The 10,950-nt window shown below is 40.3% G+C and overlaps 1 non-coding gene across 1 annotated transcript; it reads left to right on the top strand.

Moving 5' to 3' along the window:
* Positions 1-9,805: 9,805 nt before the first annotated feature.
* trnak-cuu (transfer RNA lysine (anticodon CUU)) lies at positions 9,806-9,878 on the top strand. The gene has a single exon. It is a non-coding gene; the product is annotated as a tRNA-Lys (tRNA).
* Positions 9,879-10,950: the final 1,072 nt, after the last annotated feature.

Genomic DNA, 10,950 nt, shown 5'->3' with positions numbered 1-10,950 from the left:
CAGATTTATTTATTTTTTATTTGGTAAATTGAGTTAGAATGACCCTCAAAGAAACAGAGCTCCGCGGTTTGACTCAGCTCGATAAAGTTGGTTGTTGAAAGTGTAAAGGCAGATTAGTAAAGCCTTGGCTTACCCTGAAATGGCAAAACTACAGATTCATGGCATAAAAAAATTGAGTGGAATCAGTCCAATTTTCATACAAGGAAGACCTATCATATGTATCTCTCTGATAAAGTAATGAAACCGCAATGAGATATGTAATTTATACATTAATGTTCTTTTCCAGGATATTTAGAAAAGTTTGCATGAAATGAAGCACCTTATCAGAGAGAGAACAATAGATAACAGCTATGAGTCACAACAGTAACAAGCAGTCCATCAAAGAGCAGAAAGTTGGGACTCTTGTTTAGTTGCTGTTAGTATTGATGTGTTTTCTTTTAATTATCCAGAACAGCACACAGCAGGCATGAATAAAACTAAAAATATGAACTGATTGCTGATGCAAGCATCCAACTGGAATCATGGTAGGAGGTTTTTTGACCTCCTTTGCCCTAGTTGCACTGAGAGCACAATATTTCTCTCACACTGACACCGTGGGCTGCTCTCAGTCAAATTAAAGCTGCATTTTTCATTATTATCACTGCCAGTCACAGCTGCTAATTAATGGCCAAATGGCAGTTTTAGTTCAAATGTAGCTTAAACAAATAGTGGGTAATCTGCACATCATTTTTCTAACAATTACATGTCTGGGTCCAAGTTTTATAATAGTTTAAATGATAAATGATGTTACTATTGTCATATACAGCTGTGAAGAACAAACAAAATGTGACATAACTCAATAAATGAAGGAGCTTAATGGAAAATTGCAAGTCTCATTGTTTCTATTGATTTGCCTGCCTGTATTTGACCATAAAAATGGTTTTAAAAAGCATCAAAAGGTCAGAAATAGATTCTTGTGAACACTGCTGAAAACCTCTAAATTTATTACAGTGATGTTAAAAATTAAAGACCTGCTTTTCTGTCTCTCTTTATATTTATCCTCGTACTTTGTGTGATTGTGTTATCTTCATACCTCTGCAAAATTACGACCAGATGAAAGTTAAAGGGAATGATGGTGAACTGTGGCAAAAAAGAAATCAGTTCAAATCATTTGAACGGAGTGAATAGTCAAATGAACGGAGGCTCGTCCAATTAGAGAGTACAAATTAAATCTAGGCACAAATTAACAAGTGGTTTCATTCCCATATATTGTGCTCGGCTAATGGGATTATTTTCCATATCTTTAAAATTTAATTTCACACCAATGTATTACGGCTATAATATGCATGGGGATCCTCACATGGGGGCTGTTAGGTTAAACATAAGAATAGAGACATTAATCTGAAAACTAATTAGCTAATCAATCATCCACTAGAGGGAAAAAGGGGAAGAAAGCTTAATGACAGGCCGTGACCCCGAATAGGCTTCACCACGGGGTGTTGGAGAGCAGCTATTGCCCCTGGGAAAGCCTGTTGGAGAGAAATGTGGCCAACCCAGTAATGTGAGCTGCAGCTAATTCACTGATGGTGGAGAACTCGGGTTTCCCATGTAAACACTGCCCTGCATGTTGCTGCTGTGTGAGCCTGTGGTTTTCATTTAAAAAGGTGACTTTGCAGGGTTTTTTGATGTATTTTGGCTTTGTGTGTGTGTGTGTGTGTGTGTGTGTGTAAATCAAAAGCGCTGTCGGCATCTTATTTAACCACCTAACAGAGGTGACTTTTGCAATTGTGCTTTAGTAGCATAATATAATGCTGCGTCACAGGCTTCTGGCAGTGTGTGTGTGTGTGTGTGTGTGTGTGTATGTGTGTGTGTTTGCTTAAATGAATTTGAATTTTCATTTTCACCTCATAATAAACAATAATAAGCTTTCATTATCCCCCTGCCCTGGCCTGTGTTCTTCTGTCCTCCAACTTCGTGGTAATCCATACAGAAACAAACTGTCCTGAAGATCAGAACAGCAACAGGAACCATCCAGATAAATACATACATACACACATACATACATATTGAGAGACCAGATAAACACCTGTTAAATTGTCAGTTGTCATTAGTCATTATCAAAGTCTGTAATTTATAAGATCGATGTAAAACTTGGAGTATCCATATTAGTAACAATTAAATACTGGCCCCAGTAGGAGCTCAACACAACAAAAGTCACTACACTTTTTATTCATCCATCCTCTAAACACCACTTTATCCTCACTAGGGTCACGGGGGGTGCTGGGGCCTATCCCAGCTGACTCTGGTGAAGGCAGGGGACACCCTGGACAGGTCACCAGTCTGTCACAGGGCTACATATACAGACACACAATCACACTTAAAGGCAATTTAGAGTGATCAATTAACCTCAGCATATTTTAGGACTGTGGGAGGAAGCCAGAGCACCCGGAGAAAATCCACGCATGCACAGGGAGAACATGCAAACTCCATGCAGAAAGATCCCAGGCCCACCCTGGGATTTGAACGGGGGATCTTCTTGCTGCAAGGAGAAAGTACTAACCACTACACCCCACTGTGCAGCCCACTTTCATACTTTTGAAATACACCAAATGTGTTTACAAAACAGACTGTCCAGGTTGTAGTTTTCATGTTTTTGTTTTGTAGAAACTCTGGTGGGATTTTCTTCTGTGGACGGTTGTCATGCTGGAATATTCCTTTTCTCCGAGCCTCTGCAGACTGGGAGTCATCTTGTCAGCCAGTATATTGGTTTATCCACAGACATTAATGGTGCAGCTGTGACAGATACTGCCTCAGATCACATTCTGTGCTTCACTGTCAGGACTATGTATCCTCTGTGGTAGTCTTGGAAAGCTCATAAAAATGAAAAAAAAGGACCATAAATAGACACAAAATTACCCAGGAGACAGACAAAACAACTCCAAAGATTATTACCATGAATTACCACAAAGACACACTAAATGCCTTTGTGCTTCACTGTCCAACTGTGCATCCACTGTGGTAGATCTGTTCAGGTTCACACCAAACATGGTGGACTCCATCTGAGAGCAACAAATTTATTTTGGTCTCATCTGACCGAAGAATGTTCTCCCAACATTCTTGTCAACGACTTATGGAAGTTGGCTTAATCTATCAGCTAAACGTATGGACTTATGGAAGCTGGAATTCACCTCTGTATCTCATGAATTTGCGACCATTGCAAAATAAAAGAGGGAAAAGAAAGAAAGCAACTGTCTGATTCATGAGTGAAGTCCTGTTCAAACCCTGGGTAGATGAACATCCTTTTTCAAGTGGGGAAACTGCACACAAACTCTCAGAAATCGTCAATGAGAATCACCTATCGTTGAAAGTGGGAGTACACTTGACAATTCTTCAGGCTTATTTTTGTGTTCTTGAACCAAATGTCTTGTGGAAGATTTGCAACTACTGTTTTCTTTTTCATGTCCTCCGTCCTTCGAGGTTGATGTTCTGAAGTGTCCTTCACGCTGTCTGAGCTTCACAGAAACTCTGGTTTCCATTGACAAACACAGAGCCACGTCTAAAGCAGCTGCCGTCTGTTTTCACAGCTAGATTGTGAAAGTGGTTCACTGTCCGTGGAGTCCTCTTTGAAGCTCTGATTTGTGGCACTATGACTCCTTCTGTACCTCCGGATTACTGCTGACACTGTGTTTCATCTGTGTTTTAGTGGGACACTGATCTTTCTGGATTCTTTTCAATCACTTAAAAATCGCACAATCATAATTTTCAGTTCTTCTCGCAGTTCTTTTCCATGTGGAGCCATGATGCAGATACAAACAACCCGTCAGTCCAAAACTGAGAAAGTTCAGCTGTTCACAGCTCATTTTAGAATCACACCCTCTGAAAATCACAGGTGGACTTTTGTTTCAGTTGTGTGTTGACTTTTCTTGTACTGAGCCTCTACTTTGATGCCTGTATTTTAAATATAGTCTAACATGTTTGTTTTTGATTGTTAATTAAAGGAAATACTCTCACTGTCATTTTAAAAATAATGTTTTTCTTATCATTTAAAGGTTGTAACTCAGAAATCTGGCTTTGCAAAACCATCTCAGCAGTAATCTGATTACCTTTAATGGACTGATTTTGTCATCATTATTCATGTGTGTTGACCTGGAAAAAGCTCCCATGTGCAGACATTTCCAATGATATGGAAGCAGTTTATGTTTCTTTCCAGAGGACTATTTCTCATTTAGAGAGCAACAGAAGAAGGACATATCTTCTTCATACAAAATTAAATAAACATAGAATTAAATACATCACTAGTAAGCATAAGAGGGATGTCATTGATCACTAAAATCCAAAGAGAGGTTCATTTTGCTTTAGGGCCACATGGCAGCTTGTAGACACAAAAATACACTGATAGAAATAAACCTTTAAGGAGACGAGTCACAAACTCTGCAATTCATTAAAATCTGTTTTCACTGCTCCTCCACAGCATCATACTCTTCTCAGCATCTGACATGATACTTTAATCATAAAGAGGTGCAACTCAGCTCTTCACACATGATGTTGTTTTTATTTTCAGGCAGACTTTTCATCTTTTAATGAATCAGTATTGATGCTAAACAGCCACCTGAAATGAAGTGTCAGTGTCTCCAGCAGAGTGGCCCAAACCTGATTTCATCTCATTTCTCTGGGGCTGCATGACTCACTGCTGTGACTAATGCTGTGTGCATGTGTGTGTACCTTTATGAATCACAAAATAATACACAGAGATAACACACACACACACACACACACACACACACACACACACACACACACACACACACACACACACACACACACACGCGTACATATAAATACTGAAATCACGCTTTAAAACAAACTTAAATGTCATAATGCCTTCCTGAGAAGTTTTGCTTGTTGTTAGTGCTGTATATTAATAGGGATAACAGCTTTGTACAACTAAGTTAGAGATAATGATGTATTTATGAACTGTCTGTACTTCCTATAATGCTAAACTGCAGCATTTAGAGTCCCATTTAACCAATGAAATCAGTCCCTTTCTCTCTGCTTACCTCTGAAACCCGCCTGTGCACAGATTCCTCCCGCATCTGCAATATTTATCGCATACTTTTCTCCATCTCAATATTTGATGTTTCTTTAATGCTCCACAACAGTATGAGGTCTCAGAAGCTGCCAGCAGAAAGTTAATGTGCTAAGTGGACATGAATAATAGAAAAAGATGGGCCAAAATTAAAAGGCTCCCCTCTTTGTTTCACTTTTCCTGTTTTCATTAGGTGCCATGCAGAGAAGCTCGCTGTCTTTGTAGATAATGAAGCTTCAGACTTTTACTAGATACATTTCTACATTTTTAGACAGATGCATTGTTGTGCAATTTTATATAACATTGTAAGTTAATCAACTATATTTTGTTTACACTGCTACATTTTCCCAGCTCATTTAAAGGGGAACTTCGGTTTTTTTCAACCTGGGGTCTGTTTCCATATGTCATTTCATACATGTGAGTGATGGAGAAATGAATGTTCGGCATAGCTCCAGTATTTAGCCAGGCAGGCAGCTTCGCAGCTCAGCTAGCAGCTCAGCTAGCAAAAAGTATGGGGCAACTTGCCCCCCAGCATCAAAGTCCACTCTAACATGCTTTTTTTCAAACACTGACCGGCTCGGATAGTGTCAACAAGTGTCCCACAACATACTAGAGATGAGAAGTGAACGAAAACCTCCACATTACTTGGCGATTGCTATTTGTTGTGGTCTGTATCCAAATCTCAGGATGCTAGAAAGCAAATCTCATTCCGAAATCGCGCGATAGCTCGCGAAATCGTGTGATTTGGCAATATATATATACCAGGCTTTGCAAAAGTTCTGTTACACTCGGTTTCATGATCTTTAGAGACGTTTACATGTCGGAGTGAAAAATTCCATTAAATAAACTGAAAGTTGTACCTTATAGGCAGGTTTTTTGTGCTGAACATCAGCAGGATGACCGTCCACAGAGTCGCGGAGAGGCTAAAGAATGGTGAAGATCTTTCAGGTCTTCACCATTCTTCAAAGATCACTGAAAGATCTTCACCATTCTTGAGCCTCTCCACGACTCTGTGGACGGTCATCCGGCTGATGTTCAGCTGCTTGGCTCTGTCAGACTTGTGGCCAGCATGAAGGAGAGCAGATATCTCAACTCTTTTGACTTCCATCTTGATACAACTTCACCGGAGAAAAAAATTGTATTAAGGACACCTGCCTATATGGTAGAACTTTCAGTTTATTTAATGGATTTTTTTACTCTGACATGTAAACATCTCTAAAAATCATGAAATCGTGTAACAGAACTTTTGCAAAGCCCGGTATATACATATATATATATATTAATATAGATTATAATTAATTACAATTAATAGGAATTAATCAAAATTATTTCACAGCAACCCTGTGATTAATCGGATTAAAAATGTCTTTTTTTTGACAGCACTATTTTCATCACGTGGTCGTGGGTTAGTGTGTGCAACATACACGTTGTAGTAACTTGGTTTGGCCACTATGTCAAAATCATTGCTGGTGCTAAATGTTTCTATGCAGTTCTAAGAAAACCCTGGTTCTGGAAAACCTTTAAGTGGTATCCAGTATTCCACTGAGTATCCAGTTCTTCTTTGTACACCCAAGGCTACTCCCACAGATTTGTTCTTGTAACCATATTTCTCATCCATATTTTTCCAAAGGTCCACATTGCATCACTACTAAACTCTGCCTACTCTTTAGATTTTCTGTACTTTATTGATTTAAATCATTTTTGTAATTATATATTCAGTTTTACATAAGACTGTGTGACGTGATTGCAGATAGTGAGACTTCCAGTAAAACTTCCATTTTACTGTGACTAGAAGTTTTGAACTGGTTCTGGACAGCAGCAGCTACAAACACCAACATAACCTTCAGTCAAAGCAGATGAATTCAACCAAGCCTCATGTCTTCCAGGCGACATATCGGATCTGTGATTCAGGTGTATTTGTGCAGCAGCAACAAATTAGCTAGAACCGTTTCTTTCAAAAGGTTGATTTATTCATAAAATTATTATATGCATGACAAAAAAAACACACTCTTGAATTATTCAGATAACATTCATAGACTAAGATACCTCCTGTGAATTTCTCCACTCTCTAATTTAAAAAGGAGGAATAATGCATTCAGACATTTTCTCGGTTGCTATGATATTAAAGCCGTCTCCCTGCTGGGTCCAGGAATCTGCTCCATCCACCTTTCTGCTTCCCTCTCCTTCAAATCTAATCACATTATCTAACCAAGTTCTGTCCTTGAATATTTCTTTAAGCAGAGTGCACGAACATTATTAACCTTCCTCCTGCTCCTATGAACCAGTTTCTTTAAATCTGTGTCTCCGACAGAAAAACAGGGTTCGGGGTAAAGGTCAGAGGTCAACATCTTCTGGACTCCTGCACAATGAATCTAATTAGAATTCTGATGAGTGGAGAGCAGAATGTCAACATTTTCAAGCACTGGCTTTAAAAAGGTGTGAATTTACTATTTATGTAGAAAAAAGGTGGAAAAACTAATATATGAGTATATTAAGCTAGAATAGTATAGAAACATATACCAACAAGAAAAGTACGTGTAACCCAGCCATGAACTAACCGTGACGTCACCCGTTGGTTTCAGAAAATGAAGCCTGGATTTTGCTACTTCCTGGTTGCCGTTTAGCATTTTTTGGAGCCAGTGACGTAAAAAGCGTTATCAAACAGACTGGACCAGAGAGCAACTAGAGGCAGGATTGGCTGAGGACTCTCTTATCCCGCCCACATTTTACTGCAGAGGCTTCTGTTGCTGTCCATCAAGTATAGCCACGCCCCCTGGCTCCACAACTTTAACGATTTATTTAAAATTCAGTATTGATTTATTTTAAGATCGGCCACCTGATCTCTCATTTTGACCATGAAAAATAACGGGAAAAAAATCCTGAGCTGTAGAAAATCAGTCTATCAAATTTTATTTTTTCCAAAAATGAATTGGGGTCTATGGAGCAAAAGCTTTTTGGAGCCAACCCGAGTGGACGACGTAATATTGCAAGTTTTTGACACTTCCGGGTGGGCTTCAATTCTGGAGCCAGATGCTACATCCATCTTTATATTCAGTCTATGGTGTAACCCCCCTGGCCTGGCAGGTGTCAGGTGGGGTGTGTTTATAAATCCAGTATGTGTTAACAAAGAGACACTACGTTTCCGCTTTCATTCAGCTTGACTGCAGGATTTATTCTCCTTTCTTCAGCAAGGAAATAATGACACAAAAATATGCTATTCATTTTGTAAATTACTCAATAACACCAAATGTATAGACAGTATCTTGAATTTGACATAATAAACACCTGTGGGCTTTATAAAACAAATGCACAAAAATGCATCCATTAAAACGTGTCTCTGTCACTTACATGGTCTCTGACATCACACCAAATTACACATTAAATGACACCTAAACTGTCAGTGTCAAACTTCACTAATTCTGTGTTAGCAACTTACGAGAAATGGGTCCGCTAGCCTAGCATAGTCACGTGCAGCAAAACAGCTGAATCTCTACAAATAATTTCAACATAACTCGACTCAAAACATTGCACGTTATATCCAAGAATTCACAACATGCTATTGTTATGATCCCTGCTTCAAGCTTGTAGCGGTTCAACTAAAAAATGCTGCACCCTGCAAAGGTTCAGTGTTGAAAAAAACCTTGTCACCAATATCAAACCGAATATCACAGTCATTCTATACAACAAATAAAGAGGAGGATACAGGCTTATAACAATCAACTCAAGTTATTCATTGTGAAATCCAGTCAGCGTTTTCAGTTGTCTCTTCTTTCTACAGTCTGACCGGTCCAACATAAATAATCCACTCCTGGTTTTCCACATAATCCAACAAAAGAAGAACCAAACAAGGGAGTGGGTTACGGCTGTTCATTCAGTTCCAGAGAAACAAAAATACTCCAAAGAAAAACGCTGCCGTTTGGTTTGGGAACGAAGGATGAATCACAACGAAGAAAAAGAAAAGTGAACCAAACTGGATATCAGATTCATCAATATTGTTTTTCTTTTTTTGTTGATATTGTTTCTTTCCCAGGAGAACAGGAAGGAGTATTTGGGAATCCAAAGAATTCCTCATCCTCTGTTTCCTCCTCAAATATTCCCTGTAGGTGATCTTGCTGGAGCTCATCCACTTATTCAGCAGATGGATAACACGGTTTGAGGCGGGAGATATGCATGTTGCGATGGTCCTCTCCACTGTCCTAAAGAACCACTTCATAGCTGAGAGGTCCAGTCTGCTGGAGGATGCGATATGGAGCCTGCCACTTTGGAGCGAGCTTCGGGGTGAATGATTTTTCTGCCTTGGACATGGGATGAGCGCATCGCCAGACTCTGTCCTTCTCGTCAAAACTCATGTCCCTGTGGTGTTTGTCGTAATTCCTTTTCTGTGGATTACGGGCCAGAGAAAGGTTTTTGGAGACAAAGTCCTTCAGGTCATTGGGCTGGGATATTTTAGAATAGACTGAAGAGTCAGGCACAGCACCTCGTGGCTGCAGCACTACGTCCCGTGGTAACCTGAGCGGTCGACAAAGATTGAGTTCAGCCGGGTTGACGCCTGTGGAGTGATGTACGGCTGAGTTTAGAGCAAACCTGAACTCTGGAAGATGCTTATCCCACTGCTTATGCTGGGAACCCACAAAAGATGCTATCATGGTTTTTAGAGTCCCATTCACTCTTTAAATTAAGTTGATAGTATTAGGTGGGTTTTTATACGTTGAGTGCCATATATTTGCTTAGTGCTTCAGAGCCCGGCTAGCTCAGTCGGTAGAGCATGAGACTCTTAATCTCAGGGTCGTGGGTTCGAGCCCCACGTCAGGTGCAGTTTGTTTGAGTAGCAGTTCATCTCAAAAATGTTGCACCCAGCAAAGGTTCAGTGTTGAACAAAACCCTGTCACCGATATCAAACCAAATATCACAGTCATTCTATACAATAAAGAGGAGGATAAAGGCTTTTAACAATCAACACAAGTTATTCATTGTGAAATCCAGTCTGCATTTTCAGTAGTCTCTTCTTTCTACAGTCTGACCCGTCCAACATAAACAATCCACTCCTGGTTTTCCACATAATCCAACAAAAGAAGAACCAAACAAGGGAGTGGGTTACGGCTGTTCATTCAGTTCCAGAGAAACAAAAATACTCCAAAGAAAAACGCTGCCATTTGGTTTGGGAACGAAGGATGAATCACAACGAAGATAAAGCAAAGTGAACCAAACTGGATGTCTGATTCATCAATATTGTTTTTCTTTTTTTGTTGTTGTTGTTCTTTCCCAGGAGAACAGGAAGGAGTATTTGGGAATCCAAAGAATTCCTCATCCTCTGTTTCCTCCTCAAATATTCCCTGTAGGTGATCTTGCTGGAGCTCATCCACTTATTCAGCAGATGGATAACACGGTTTGAGGCGGGAGATATGTGTGGCCGGATGGTTTCTCCCTCCTAGCCACTGTGTGGCACTGTGCTATTCCAATCGACGCTGTAACAGCGGGGTGGTATCCGGCGCCATTGCATATATATACACAGGTGGGTGGCTTCACCTCAGTCTCATGCTTTCTCTTGAGCTCTCCCCGCGGTGGTAACCGCAGCCGAGCGGGCTGGATCCGGCGTGATCAATCGGGACGCACATATCATTGGTACAGGTAATGGGCTTTTCCCCCTTCCCTTTTATGTGATGTGCAGCGCATTTAGTGACAGCCTGCTTTACTTTGTTTAGTGACGCTGGGAGACGGGTCGCTCCGTTCAGCGTGCCGTGGGTGCTTCTGTGACGACAGGGTAAGCTATGCGGTCCGCATTATGTGATCTGATGTGTCAACTGGTCCCTGATTTTGTGTGGTTGCTGCAGTTTATTTGCTGCTGCTGTCATTGGATCTCCTCCTACTGCATTGCTTCTACGCTG

This window comes from Acanthochromis polyacanthus, chromosome 10, assembly GCF_021347895.1.
Source record: "Acanthochromis polyacanthus isolate Apoly-LR-REF ecotype Palm Island chromosome 10, KAUST_Apoly_ChrSc, whole genome shotgun sequence".
In the NCBI taxonomy this organism is placed as follows: Eukaryota; Metazoa; Chordata; class Actinopteri; family Pomacentridae; genus Acanthochromis; species Acanthochromis polyacanthus.
The sequence above is the reverse complement of the archived record's forward strand: the minus strand, read 5'-3'. Positions and strand labels throughout refer to the sequence as shown.